Source organism: Anguilla rostrata, chromosome 8, assembly GCF_018555375.3.
Source record: "Anguilla rostrata isolate EN2019 chromosome 8, ASM1855537v3, whole genome shotgun sequence".
Taxonomy (NCBI): Eukaryota; Metazoa; Chordata; class Actinopteri; order Anguilliformes; family Anguillidae; genus Anguilla; species Anguilla rostrata.
In genome coordinates, this window is record NC_057940.1 from 4,866,222 (window position 1) to 4,881,917 (window position 15,696).

A 15,696-nucleotide genomic window follows, 5' to 3' on the forward strand; every position below is an offset into this window, starting at 1 on the left:
GCCATTTTACAACAAATTACACTCTGTACAGCTGTTTACTTTATTAATTAATTCATTCATTTAATTTAATTTACATTTACACAACACCATAATTTTATATTTAAATTGCTATAACTGTACGGCATGTTATGGCAAACTAGCGGTTAGCCATGAGAAGGGTACAGGGTGGTGTGGCTGCTTAGCTTCAGCAGTTAGCCATGAGAAGGGTACAGGGTGGTGTGGCCACAGGAATAGCAAATGTAATCTGGAAATACTCACTGAATCATTAATCACTAATTGAATGACAGTGACTCATAACTCACTTTTATTTGTGAAATATTAAAACCTGATGCACCTTACCTCCAAATTTCATCCTCTTTATCAATGACAAAGACAGTACTCTGATGACGGCGGCGGCAACAATGACTCCCACAGTGACTCCCACAGTGACTCCCCATGACTCCCCTTGATTGTTCTCATTGATCGGTGGACCTGGGGTCAGGTCTAGGCTCAGCAACGTTATGCGGCAATAAAATGAAGTCAGCTGAGTACCTGAATGTAGTGAATGACCAGGTTATCCCATAAATTGATTTTTTCTTCCCTGACGGCACGTGCATATTCCAGGACGACAATACCAAGATTCATCTGGCTCAAATTGTGAAAGAGTGGTTCTGGGAGCATGAGGAATCATTTCCACACGTGAATTGGCCACCACAGAATCCTGACCTTAACCCCATTGAAAGTCTTTGGGATGTGCTGGAGAAGACTTTACGGAGTGGTTCGACTCTCCCGTCGTCAATACAAGATCTCGGCCAAAAATTCATGCAATTCTGGACGGATGTTGTGATGTTGCATAAGGTTGTCGAAACAATGCCACGACAAATGTGTGCCGTAATCAAAGCTAAAGGCAGTCCAACGAAATATTAGAGTGTGACTTTTCTTTTTTTTTTGGCCAGGCAGTGTATGTGCCTCATAGTAAAGAAGCTACAAAAAACTATTGTAAAGATTGAAGATTGGTAATTGAAATGGGGTTTCAGATTTTCAGAAACTAAAAGCCTTTTTCACAAGGAAGAAGATAGGGAATCAATTAAATTTAAGATTATATGGACAAGATTCCAGACATTCCAGATATTTAGGTTTGTGGTTTGATGAGAGATTAACAGGGGCAGTTCATGTACAGAATATAACTGATAAATGTAAAAAGGTACTAAATGTAATGAGAAGTTTAGTAGAAACAGAATGAGGAGCTGAAAGAACAGCAACTAATAGGTTACCCCAATTTGAACACAACTAGCAACTGCAACATTTGGTCACCACACTGCCATGTACAGTAGACCTCAGTATTTACTCTCATTTGAAACAACCACTTGACGCTTCTCCTGCATGATTATTTAAATATATTGCAGTAATGGTATAATTAAAAAACCTGCTTTTCTTCATATTAGCACCCCTCACTTCTTCCAGTCAGGGCTGTCCCTAACCTTTAAGGTGTAAGATCACAATCAATCAATCGATCAAACTTTATTTATATAGCACAAGTCATACATAAAATGCAACTCCAAGTACTGAACATAAAAAGTGGAAAAAAGTATAAGTTAAAAAGGACATGAGTTTAAATAAAAAACATGAAAATGAAAGTATAATGAAACTAATGAAAAAAAAAAAAAAAATAAGAAATAACAGTAAAAGTGCAAGTCGAAAAGTTTTCTTTTAAAGATGTCCACACTCTCTGCCACCCTCCGGCAAGCCATTCCACAGGCTGGGGGCATAGTGGCTAAAAGCAGCCTCGCCATGGGTGGGACCAGATCCTTGGAACAACCAAGGGACAACCACCAGAGGGCCTGAGGGTTCTAGTGGGTAGGTATCTTAAAACCATGTCAGACATGTAGTCGGGAGCGAGGCCATTTAGTGATTTGTAGACCAATAAAAGAATCTTAAAATCAATTCTAAAACTAACAGGTAGCCAGTGCAGCGATTTTAAAACAGGTGTAATGTGTGCTCTCCTTCTGGTCCTGGTCAACACACGAGCAGCTGAATTTGGTATAAGTTGGAGTTGATCTATGGCTTTTTTTGGTAGACCAGAAAGGAGAGCATTACAATAATCCAGCCTACTAGTGATAAAAGCGTGCACTAGTCTCTCAATATTGGCCTGGGAGAGAAACGGACGCACTCTGGCAATATTTTTTAAGTGATAAAATGCAGATTTGGTCACATTCCTGATGTGGGCATCGAACATTAAATTAGAATCTATGATGACACCTATGTTTTTTGCCTGGTGCCTGGGACTGAGTGTTAGTGACTTCAATTTAGAGGTCAGTTTCTCTCTCTGTGCCTCTGCTCCAATGACGAGTACCTCTGTTTTGTCCTGGTTGAGCTGAAGGAAGTTCTGAGCCATCCAATCATTCATGTCTAAAATACACTTACGGAGGGCATCAACAGGGCTTGTGTCATCAGTTGACACAGCAATATAGAGTCGAGTGTCATCAGCGTAACTGTGAAAATTGATGCCATGTCTCCTGATGATACTGCCAAGGGGCAGCATATACAGACTGAAAAGGACTGGACCTAGGATCGAGCCTTGTGGTATGCCACAGTTGATGTCATGATTCTTAGAGGAGTGTTCGTCGAGAGCAACAAAAAATTCTCTACCTGCGAGATAAGATGTAAACCAGTTAAGAACAGTGCCAGAGAGGCCAACACATTTATGAAGTCTGTCTATGAGAATATTGCGGTCGACCGTATCAAAAGCTGCACTCAAGGAGAACAAGGACTGAGAGTTTTTTGGTGTTGATTCTAAGGTCGTTCACAACCTTTACCAAGGCCGTTTCTGTGCTGTGATGGGCCCGAAAGCCTGACTGAAATTTTTCAAAAATGCAGTTTGAGGTAAGAAAATAATTTAACTGCTTAAAAACTAATTTCTCTAAAATTTTGCTTAAAAAAGGAAGATTAGAAATTGGTCTAAAATTGCTGAGGACTGATGAGTCAAGGTTGTTTTTCTTCAGGAGGGGTTTCACCATAGCAGTCTTAAGTGTGGTTGGAAAAACACCTGTCTGTAGAGAATAGTTAATGATAGCTTGGATATCATCTGATAAACAGTTAAAAATTGTTTTAAAAAAGGTGGTGGGGATAGGATCAAGAGGGCAAGTGGAGGCCTCAAGCTGTGATACTACCTTCATAAGCATTTCAGCGTCAACCAGGGCAAAAGACTCTAGGGTTACCTCACATAGTGAGGCAGGGGATTCTAAGGTATCACTCCTTAGCTGAGCAATACCAGACCTGATGGTGGTTATCTTATCCCTGAAGTATGCTGCAAACTCTTCACATCTGTGTGTGGAAAAAAGATCGCCGGAGTCTAAGGGGACAGGGTTAATCAGACGGTCAATTGTTAAGAAGAGGATTTTTGGATTGCGCTGATTGTCATTGATCAGTTTGGAGAAATGAGCTTGTCTAGCATTTCTGATTGCCTTATTGTACACACCAAGATGCTCACGGAAAATGTCATGGTGGACATGTAATTTAGACTTTCTCCATTTTCGTTCTGCTACACGACAATTTCTCTTTAATTTAGTAATTTTGTAATTTTTCCAGGGGGTTCTCTGTTTGGGGTTGGCCTATTTTTGTTTGACAGGGGCAGCAGTGTCAATAGTTGTCCTTAGTTTGGTAATTAGGAGATTTAAAAACTGAGGATAAAAGAGTTTTTAAATCAGCCTTTATGTGATTGGAATGCTCTTAACTGAATATTCGGATGCTAGGGTAACACTCACTGCTGGTAATTGAAAGCAATGGAGTTCTAGAACACGGACGTAGAATTTTGACAAAAACCTTCGCCTGCTCTTCTAAGGGTTTAGATGCACCCTTATTCACGGTGGCATGTATGGACTCGGGTTTTGTTGGAGTGTCTCCTGCTGGTCCCAACATGTCATAGACTGTGTTCACCACCAGGTGGCACTCAGGGATTGCAGTGGTGACTATATCATACATTATTTCTACCGTGCTTGTATTGTGCACATCCAGACCCTAAAAACAGACAGACAAACATAGCACGGAACGGGGGGGGGGGGGGGGAGAGATTTAGAGTGAAATATACAGTGTGGTGGTAGTTAGTCCAGGTATAGTCTGAAGGGATGAGTCTTCAGGCCACGGCGGAAGATGGATAGTGAGGGGGAGGTTCAAAGAGGGACGGGGAGTTCGTTCCACCACTGGGGAGCTAGGGTGGAGAAGCTCTGTGATCCCTTTGGTCGGGTGGGAGGGGGTACAAGGCGCCCTGCTGCTGCCAGCCGAGGGGTGGGTACAGCTGCCGGCTGTATAGACGGCTGTTCTCCGACATCCTGGCACCGTGCACATACCCTGGGAAGCCAATGAACACATCCACAAAGCTCCCAGTGTGGTCGCAGAGAGCCTGGAGCTGGAGCCTGCTGCATGATGGTCGTGATTCTTTGGCTGGCCTTGTGCACCGCCCTGTGCACAGTGGAGCGGGGGGGGGGGGGGGGGGGGGGGGGGGGATGTTAAATGCCCTGGCTACCAGTCTGCGAGAGGTAGCACAGCCAGAACAGAAGCATGAGGGTCTCAATCACCCCGTCACGCGTCAGCGTGACACCCCTGGGAGGGAGATGCGGCAGTGCCGGGGAACACCGTTGGTTGCCGCATGGAAACAGAGAGAGAGAGTACCCGTCCAAATACAAAATGAAATAAATGGACATCTTCACCCGTTCCCACTCACGGGTTCCGGGCAAAAACAATAAACTAAAACAACAAGTTAAAATAACAAAGACAAAAGAAAGTAAAATGGCGTGACCACTTTCCCGTGCGCCGCCCGTAGCTGACCCACCTTCCAGGCCAGGTCCAGCTCCTCCAGCATCCCAGCTGAGGATTACTTTCTTTGTCTTTCTCTTGTGAGCTCCCGGTCTCAGCCCCGAACTGTGGAGAGCAGCACACCTTTACGCACCTGGGCTGATTAGCTAACGCAGCCCAGGTGTGTGTGCTCTCTCTCCACCAGCCGGAGCCACCGAGGCCGATCCGTTTCTCCGGCAGACCGAATGCTAAACACCCATACCCACCACCTATATCCCCCTTCAAAGAGACAGCATCAGACAGCCAAAGGACCCTCTTGTCAGGTGGTAGTCAGGGCTGAGGTCACTGGTCCCTTGAGAATAGAGCTCCAAGACAGGCGGGGTGTAGTTATCCCAGCAGGAGGGCCCTGGTCTCTCTTTAAAAACAAAAGGTGTGTTTAAGAAATGTTTCAGTTCATGTGTGTTTATCCATTGTATGTTTTCGATTTCAAAAATAAAATTATTTTTTTGCAATACATTTTCTTTGCGATAAGTGGTAGTGTTACACTGACAAAGTTATAGATACAGAACATTTATCCATAATTTCCTGAAATGAGTTTGTTTTTATTTATGACAACACCACAAAACCATATTTAATACTGTATCATTCTTTATTGCTTGGTTGATTTGTAATCTTAAAGGCATACCGTGCAGAATTTACTGCCTCGAGAATACAAAATAACCATGTTCAGTCATATCTGATGCACTGACATTCTTTGTTCACAAATTTGCTGAATTTGTGCACGTTTACCAGCATTTGTTATTCCAAAATGTGTTTGGAATGTTTCTGGGCGTGGCGCTCTTTTCTGTGTGGGGAGGGGAGGGTGTGGGTATGGAGCCTGTGGGGGTGGGATCAGATTTCAGCAGAGGTGGGGTGAAGAAGCACAAGTACAGCGATGTGAAACAAGCCATCAGGGCTCGTCCAAAACTTAGACTCAACCTTGGAATTGCTTTTCCTCGACGGCGACAGTTGAAGTTCACAAATGGGAGGAAATGAGACACGGAGTTGCCGTGTTTTCTGTTGCGTCTGTAAGTAACGTCCTGTAGCTATCCGGCTAGCTACGTTAGGTAGCCAGTCGAAGTCGGGTAGGCCCGACTCAGAACGAGTGGACTGGGTTTAAGACTAAGAAGGAGACTTCTGTTATTGTAAACTCAGGACCACAGCCAAGGCTTTAAAAAAATCCTACACAGTATGCCTTTAAAATTTCCAGAGTTATAGGCATATTCCTTCGGTATAGTATACATGGCTTACCTCGAGGGTAAGTAAACGCATCCGTCCTCGTCTACAGGAACGTCTCTGCCATCTCAAACGAGAACGGTAAAAATAACAGTTAATGAAAACAAAAAATATAGCAACAAATCTTTTTAATTATGTTTCGCTACTGATGTTTTTCTCATTTGAAATTGGCATCAGCTCGTTCAGAAGGCCAGTCATTTGCAGCTCGAAGTAAGTAAAAAAAACTGTAAGAAAAGGACAGTTGAATTAAAGGAATAATTTTACCTCCTCTTCAATGCTGCACTCTACATGTTTCTGGGACCCTGTGAAATTCAAACAAAGTTAATACTTCACTGGGTTCAACAGCAGAGTTTATGAGGGTTCAATGGACAAAAAGTACTGAGAAGGGAGCAGCCATTTCTTCACAGAAGAAGGGTACAGGGTGGTATGGCTGCATAGCTTCAGCAGTTAGCCATGGGAGGGGTACAGGGTGGTGTGGCCACAGGAATAGCAAATGTAATCTGGAAATACTCACTGAATCATTAATCACTCAGTGAATGACAGTGACTCATAACTCACTTTTATTTGTGAAATATTAAAACCTGATGCGCCTTACCTCCAGATTTCTTCCTCTTTTTACAAATGACAAAGACAGTAATGCTGATGACGGCGGCGGCAACAACGACTCCCACAGTGACTCGCACAATGACTCCCCACAACTCCACTTGATTGTTCTCATTGATCGGTGGACCTGTAGTGAGAGACAGACTGTCATTTTGGATTTCTCTGATCAGGACATGGATGCCTTCCTACCCCCCTCATCCTCCCCTACTCCATCAGGGGTTCCCAAACTGCGGGGTCGGGTAGCCAGATGGGTTAGATATGTCCAGTTTTCAAATTGTTTGAACAAGTCCGGTTTGTGGTACCAAACAAACATTGTAAATGTCCAGCCTAGTAGTTGATTGAAATTTAACCGCTAGTTTGTAATGAATTCCATCTTCCCTCTACACTGTTACATTAGATTGTGATGGTAGACCTTCCACAGCCACACTGAGAGAAAGTGCTAGATTTTCTAAATTTTAGGAAAGGGGAGTAGGGAGGAACCTACAAAACTATCAATAGAGGTTTGTCACGGAACCAGTTCTGGAGTAAAGCAACATGGTTCTGGACCAAAGCAACATGGTTCTGGAGCAAAGCAAAGTGGTAGAAGCTTCCATGGACCCAGACTATCTTAGTTGGGCTGCTCCAAGCCACCTGGATCTTTCTGTTTTCGTGGAATGAGAGTGTGATAGAGCGTGCCAAGGAAAACAGGAAGTAGAGCTGTTTTATGGTCCTATTCGGGCATGATGGGATAGGACCCCATGGTAATGAGGTGAAATTTTCCCCCACCTAGGCCAAATGGCCAAGACCATATATTGTTCTTGAAGCTCACTTCCTGGTTTTGTTGAGAGACGTTGCTCACTAGCGCCAGTGTAGTCGTCTCCAGTATGGGTGTTTCAGCCCCCCATTTCAATGTAAGTCAATAGTAGCATTACGGTCAAAATACAGTCAATCATTTTTTCCACAAGAACATGTAGTCACAATAGGTGTGATTTTTTTTTGTCTAATGTCTCCCCGTGTGTCAGTTCATTAAAATGTATCTTTAATGGTTGTAATTGACATTTTACATTTTTAAAACATTACTTTTTTCTTTTTTCTTTTTTAAAAATCAAAACAGAAACCATAACACATTTAAACATAGACATTTACAAAAATTACGAAACAATAACACTCAAAAGGATAACATAAAGAAGACAATTTACAAATCAATGATACATATATCAATAATAACACTCAAAAACACAATAATTATTTTAAGAGAATACTATAAATAACATATAAAAGGTAATCAAAAATACGTGCGCTCGGGGTGGTGTGCGGAGCGAGTGCCCCTCCTGGGGGGGTGGACTATATGATGAGGTCTTTCCAGTGGTCCACCCCCCATTTCTCTCTTGCCAGGTCCTTGTTTTTTCTAAAGTCCACCAAAACGCCGTCCTGGAGGAGGTTTTGAATCCTCCTCCGGAGAGTGACCAGGTCCACAGTTGTTTTTTGGTAGACCTTGATGTTTCTTGTCTCCCACAGGACCTGCCGGACGGTGTTAATGATCCCCCACTGACGCTGGAGCTCCATGGTCTTGAGTCCCCCTCGGGGACCGTAGAGGACGCTCTCAGCCGTCAGGGAGGACATCGGCAGCAACCTGTTATGGGAGACAGAGGAAACAACAAGGCCCCAGACCCGCCTAGCCACGGTGCACTCCCAGAACAGGTGGTAATTGTGTTCTGAGTCAGTGCAACCGTGGGGGCAGCGTTCAGTCAGGGCTAAGTGCCGGCGGTACATAAAAACTCTTGTGGGGAGACACCCGTGAGCTGTCATCCAGGCAATGTCTTTTTTCTTGTTGGTAAGACACTTGTGTGTTATATTTGCCCAGATGACTTGCGGGTCCCGGGCCGGCCCTGACCTCGGGAGCGTGGCGGTCTCTTTAGATCTTAAATGAGCCATTATGATTTTATAGCTCCACGAGGTCAGGCCAGCCCTGGGCAATCCCGTCCTGAAAGCAAAGTCCCTCAGGGCCTGATAGACATATGGGGGATCCCAGCTGTATGGTATGGTGAGGTCCAGCACACCCAGGCCCATTGCCCGCAGGAAGGGGGTGGCATAGTACCTAGCGAAGGCACCAGAGGCCTTTCCCACCTTCCCGACGTTCTGGACCAGGGCGGCCAGACCTTGCACCATAAGGATGGTAACTATATCCGGGACCCCCCGCCCCCCATTCCTCTCCTCTTTGAGGAGGGTGGCTCTACTCAGTTTTTCCATACTGCTCCCCCAGACAAAGCGGAAGGCCAACCTAGCGATTTGTTTGCTGGTGGCCTTGTCTGGGGGAAACACCCTCCCCACATAGAGAAGAATGGGCAGGACAATTGCCTTCAGGACGAGGATCTTACCGCCATGGTCAGGGGCCGCGCACCCCAGCTCCGGGTTTTGTTTTGGACATAGCGTAGGGCTCCCTCCCAGCTCGTTCGCCCTCCGCCGTCAGCCTGGAAGGTCACCCCCAAGAGCTTGATAGTATTTCTGCGTACAGGGAAGGAAACGGTTAGAGGCTCACTATAATAGGGAGGCAGAAACAGTTCACTCTTGTCCCTGTTGACCAGGGTGCCAGTGGCCACACAGAAGTCGTCCAACACCTTGGTGGCACAAGCGATGGAGCGACTATCTGTGGCGACGATGGTGATGTCGTCCATGTACGCCATCACCTTTAGCCGCTCTCCTCTAGCCCCCGGCAGCGGGTAGCCCGCCACTCCGGGGCTGGCTCTGATGGCCTGGAGAAACGGTTCCAGATAGATGACGTACAGGAGAGATGCTAGAGGGCACCCCTGCCTGACGCCAGACCTGATGGCAAACGGGGCAGAGGGCTGCCTGTTGACAACCACTCTGCCCGTTATGTCAGTCAGGCAGATGTTTATCCAACGCCGGAGGGGGCCAGGGATGTTCATTGTCTCTAGCACTCTCTCCAGGCACACATGACTCACCCGGTCAAATGCCTTCTCCTGGTCGAGACTGAGAAGGCACAAGGGGGACCGCCGCTCCCCGGAGTGGATGATTAGATCCCTCACGAGGAGCAGGTTGTCGTTAATGGACCTCCCCTGCACGCTGCAGGTCTGGTCCGGTCCGATCACCGATGTAATCAGGCCTTGGAACCTCCTCATCAGCGCCTTCGCCATGATCTTATAGTCGACTGAGAGGAGGTTGATCGGCCGCCAGTTGCGGAGGTCCTTCAGGTCCCCCTTCTTTGGGACAAGAGCTACTGAGCTCTGTCTCAGTGAGGCCCCCAACCGCCCCTCCCTGTACGCCGCTCTGAAAACTTCAGCCACGTCCTCCTTCAGGAGATCCCAGTAAGTTTGGTAGAACTCGGCTGGGATTCCGTCAGGACCCGGAGCTTTATGTTGGTTGAGGGAGGGCACGGCCCGGGTGAGCTCCTCGGTGCTCAACTCCGAGTCCATCCGCTCGTCACCCAGACATCTGTCAAGGCAGCCCAGGAAGGTGTCCATGAGAGCCCCATCGGAGGGCCTCTCACTATAGAGGCCCCCGTAGAACTCCCGGGCCACCTCCCGGACCTCCGCCTCTTCAGACACCACCACACCTCTGTTGTTATAGAGAGACAAGATGTTATTAGTCTTAGACCGCGCCCTGCGGAAGAAAAACCGTGTGCACTTCTCATCCTCCTCGAGGCCCTGGAGTTTGGAGCGGAAAGTAAATTTTTCACGCTCTTCCCGGTAGAGGGTGGTGAGGCTCTGCCGAGTCCGTGCGATCTCACTGCTAACATCCAGACCTCGGGACTGGAGGAGGCTCAGTCTCTGGAGGGCAGCATTGTGTTGTACAAAAACTGCCCTCCTTTCCTTCGCCTTCCTCCGCCCGACTGCCCGGAAGTAGCCTCGCACTCGCTCCTTCACCATCTCCCACCACTCCACCGGGGAGTCAAAGAGGTGTTTCAGACTCACCCACTCCAGGTAACGTCTCGAGAAGGAGAGTCGCACCTGGGGGTCTCGGAGATGGCTGATGTTCATCCGCCAGAGCCCCTTACCCACGGTTATAGTCTTCTTCCAGGCCAGGGACACGGTCACCATGTGGTGGTCCGAGAAGTGCACCGCCTGGATGGAATAAGCGGGCACCCCCAGGCCTGGGGAGAGCAGAAACAAATCGATTCTCGAAGAAGAGCTTCCAGAAGAACTCACCCACGTGTGTTGGGGGGGAGAGGCGCCCCCGGCGTCACGGAGTGAGAAATCCTCTATGAGGGACCGCAGCAGGTCGCTGGAACGGTCCCGTCTGGGTCTGCTGCGGTCCTCATCTGATAAAGCACAGTTGAAATCCCCCCCCACGACAACCGGCATTGTGCAATGGATTAATGGGGATAGTTTTGTGAAGAGGGAGACCCTCTCGGCCACGCTGGTGGGGCCGTACACGTTGATTACCCTGAGTGGGGAACCCCCGACATCGAAGTCCAGTTTATACAACATGGCGGCACAAAAACTGCACTTCTGCGGTTTCAAATTGCTATTCGTAAGCCACAGTCACTTAGGCCATATTTTCTACAGACTGTGATTTGAACCTGTGAAGATGGCGTGTGTTAGTTTAGTATTTTGAATGTTTTCCATGTGAACACAAGGAAAGAGAAGAGCACAGACAGACCTGCAGGTTTTATCCACAGACAGACAGACTTACAGATGGGCTTTGTGGTTTGCGTCTTTGTGCAGACCCGGTTACTGCTGCTGCAGTGGATGGTCCCGTTGGTTGCCGTGACGATGATGGTGACTTCTGTCGGCGAGGTTGTATTTGCAACCTGTGTGCAGTGGGCGTGGTCACAGATGTAGCTGGCCCAGGTGTCTTTAGCAGAGCAGTTCACTGACACGTTACAGAACCCTCCAGCAGAGGAGAGTAAAGCCACTCTCACCTCGGGTGTGGGCGGGGCCTCTGCAAAACAACAACCAATCCAATGGGCCAAAGATGTGACACATTACACCATATAGTCTCAATAATCTCATACATCATATCATGTGTAATATAACAATACCATACATTCCATTTTATATCATATAATGTTATAATAATCTCAGAAATTACATTTATCTACAGAATTACACCATTATTTAAATACCGTTATGATTGTATTGTACACAGAGACTGTGAAACAGTGTGTTATCCTACCTTGAACTGTGAGTTTGAAGGTAAAAATTTTCAGCTGTCCTTCCTTATCAATTAACGTTGCTGTGTAGGTCCCACTGTCTTCCTCCTGCACGTTCTTAATCAGCAGATGGTAGTTCTCTGGATAGAATTTTGTCCTATTTTCATAATCATCATATATTGTGCAATTTTTTGTATCTATAAGGCACAACACTTTGGTTATATTGGAGTTAAAAGTCCAGTCCGAGATGCTGTAATTCTGTAATTCTTCATATTTTGGCACATCCAGAAAAGCATCATCTCCCTTACACAAAAGCAAAGGCTTCACAGCTGTAGAACCTGGAAAATAAATTGAAATCATTAAAACAAACTTTGCTCGGCAGATATACACCACATAATATGATTAAATGCAAGCATACGGTCACAAGCTTTATTACACATATAAAAAAAGACCTTTCTTTAAATTCAAAACACTTACAAACTATATACATCAACACAACACTTTACAGCATTCAATATAAAACTTTAACAAACTGCCTGTGTGCATCTATACAACATTTATAGTAGGTGGTATGATACACTATGAAACTAAGATCTATGCAGATCTATACAACACATCATAGCATTAAATACATTACATTACATTCATTTGGCAGACGCTTTTATCCAAAGCGACATACAAAAAGTGCATATCATAGTCATAGACAACTGCTAAACACAGGTTCAGTAAGGTACAATACTTATTTTGTACAGCTATTTCTAGCCAAGAACACAGTTCACACAGTGAACACTATTCTGACCTAACCTCTGCAAAGCCAACTAGGCAGAAGAATAAGCTACAGTATTAGGACAAATACAAATTACCAAAAAGTGCTGGGATGGAGCAACATGTAACAAGTGTCATGAAAAGGGGGGGTTTTTTATTTTTAAAAGAGTGAAATATACAGCGTGGTGGTGGTTAGTCTAGGTATAGTCTGAAGAGATGAGTCTTCAGGCCACGGCGGAAGATGGGTAGTGAGGGGGAGGTTCGGAGAGGGACGGGGAGCTCGTTCCACCACTGGGGAGCTAGGGTGGAGAAGCTCTGTGATCCCTTTGGGTGGGTGGGAGGGGTTAAAAGGCGCCCTGCTGCCGCAGAGCGGAGTGGTCGAGCAGGCACATAGAAATACAATACAGTAAGCTACTGCATTTGAATATATGGGGCTAACTGTGTGTAAAGTGGATGAAAATAATCAAAATATATGTACTGTTTAAAATATTTCATATTTCTGTATTATATACTAAATATTCTATAAAATATACATAAATATGTACTTCACTGACTTGGTAAAAAAAAAAAAAAAAAAAAAAAAAAACATAACTATTAGGAAAAAATTAGTACAGAATAATGCATGGAATTAGTTTTGTGCAGTTGACTAAGGCCCTAAACTCGCTGGGAACATGCTAGCCAGCGCAGTCAAAGAAATCTCGATAAACATTAATCGTGGACATGCAAGGAAGCCTGAATCGCCGGCAGAGATTTTAGATTTCCTGTTCTCCGAATCCTGGAGGGACAGTGTCTGTCCAGTTATCATTCTCTATAACTTTTAATTTCGCTGATTAAAGCAGCATAGTCGGAATCCATTTGTGCTTGATTTGCTCAGCGTTTAAGAGAAGTAGTGGTAAACATCCGATGCTTCAGATAAATTACCAGGCTTGCACAAATGTTTTGCAACATATATATATATATATATATATATATATAATATAGAAGGGTATAAACTTATTTGGAAGGATAGATCCAGTAAGAGAGGTGGGGGCGTGGCTTTATATGTACAAGATAATCTGAATGTGCAAGAAATTCCAGAAAATTGACCAGCTCATGCCTAGTGAGGATATTTGGATTAAGCTCATAGGGGAAGATGAGAAGGGGCTTAACACAGGAGTGTGTTACCGACCTTCCGCTTCTGACAGTAATGTGAATACAATGCTCTTTGAAAATATAAAACAAGCGTGCAGAGGAGGTGAGACTATTATCATGGGCGACTTCAGTTACCCCAGTATTAATTGGGAATTGGTGATAGGACAAGGATAAAGGGAGGAGGAATTTTTAGATGTTATAAATGACCTGTTTTTAGCACAGTATGTCAGACAGCCTACAAGAGGGAAATCAATTCTAGATCTGGTGTTATGTAATAACTCTGACAGAATTTGTAGTATAGAGGTAATGGAACCACTTGGGACAAGTGATCATTCCACAATTAGGTTTGATGTATTTTTGGCAAACTAGAGGGCCCCATCTAACTCCAGGATTTAAAATTTTAGGTGGGCCAACTTTAAAAAGATGCGATCATAATTGAGTAAGGTAGACTGGGTGCAACGTCTTGATTGCAGGACTGTGAATGAAAAGTGGGGCAGGTTCAAAAGGGTTATACTTGATGCTCAGTGTAAATTCATTCCAGAGGTGCAGAAAAGTAAGTTGAAAAAGCAGTCTCCACAGTGGATGAATAAAGCTATACGAAAGAGTTTGAGGGAAAAGAATAAACTGTTTAAGATATATAAAAATGAAAGTACTGAGAGTAATAAGGCTGAATATTGTAATATGCGTTCTAAGGTTAAAAAAGAACTAAGGGTAGCCAAAAGGCTCTATGAAAGGCAAATTGCAGATGATGCTACAAGTAATCCTAAATGTTTCTTTCAATACTGCAATAGGAAAAGGAAAGTTAAATAGGAAGTTAAGGGCATTAAAAATAATGACAGGGCACTTCTTTATAAAAATAAGGATATTGCTGATGCCCTAAATGGCTACTTTGTTGAGAGTTTTACCAGAGAAGAGGTTACTAATAGGCCAGAAGGCGTATTCAATACTCAGAATGTCTTGGAAGATATTGAGATAGAGGATATAGAAGTATTAGATACATTACATAAACTAAAGACAAATAAAGCAGCAGGCCCTGATGGCATATACCCAAGGGTACTAAAGGAGTTAAGGGAGACCATTTTTAAACCACTGGCAAGTATTTTTAGACAGTCTTTAGAAACTAGAGAAATACCGAATGACTGGAAACAGGGTATTGTAATACCAATATATAAGAAAGGGGACCGTACTGATCCAGGAAACTACAGGCCTGTCAGTTTAACTTGCATCACATGGAAAATACTTGAATCTATCATTAGAGACAAACTAGAATTATTTCTTGAAAATAATAACATCCTAAGGGATAGCCAACATGGTTTCTGCAAGGGAAGGTCATGCCTGACAAACCTTCCGACATTCTTTGAGGAAACTACCAAGTGTCTAGATGAGAGCAAGGCTTATGATATTATATACTTACATTTCCAAAAGGCATTTGATAAAGTGCCACATGACAAACTCATTATCAAAATGAGGACAGTTTGAGTTACAGGAGGCATTTCAGAGTGGGTTCGGAACAGGTTACGGGACAGAACACAAACGGTTGTAGTAGGAGAGATATTATCTGAGCAGGGTATTGTGGGAAGTGGAGTTCCACAGAGATCGGTGCTGGGTCCACTGCTCTTCCTCATTTACATAAATGACCTTGATACGGACATTGAAAGTACACTGGTTAAATTTGCAGATGATACAAAACTGGGAGGTTTAGCCAACAGTTCGGAATATACTAAAGTAATCCAAGAAGGTTTAAACAGAATCCAGAAGTGGGCAGAAACCTGGCAAATGAAATTCAATATATCTAAATGTAAAGTTCTACATGTGGGGAATAAAAACATAGGATTACTTTATGGGTGGTACAAAATTAGAATGTGCACATGTAGAAAAATACTTGGGAGTAATAGTTGATCAAAGCCTATCAGGGTCTGGTCAATGTGCTGTAGCACAGCACATTGACCAGAAAAAAAAGCCAACAGGATGCTGGGATACATAGCCAGGAGTATGGAGTATAAATTTAAGGAGATCATACTCACCCTATACAATACCCTTGTCAGACCACACTTAAGAGT

At 44.5% G+C, this 15,696-nt stretch overlaps 3 protein-coding genes across 3 annotated transcripts in view; 2 read left to right on the forward strand and 1 right to left on the reverse strand.

Moving 5' to 3' along the window:
* Positions 1-15,696, forward strand: part of LOC135260617 (carcinoembryonic antigen-related cell adhesion molecule 3-like) — a 139,243-nt gene that overhangs the window by 96,076 nt on the left and 27,471 nt on the right. The window lies entirely within an intron of this gene.
* LOC135260616 (uncharacterized) overlaps positions 1-15,696 on the reverse strand; it is a 127,828-nt gene that overhangs the window by 63,010 nt on the left and 49,122 nt on the right. The window lies entirely within an intron of this gene.
* Positions 1-15,696, forward strand: part of LOC135260620 (uncharacterized) — a 132,270-nt gene that overhangs the window by 18,616 nt on the left and 97,958 nt on the right. The window lies entirely within an intron of this gene.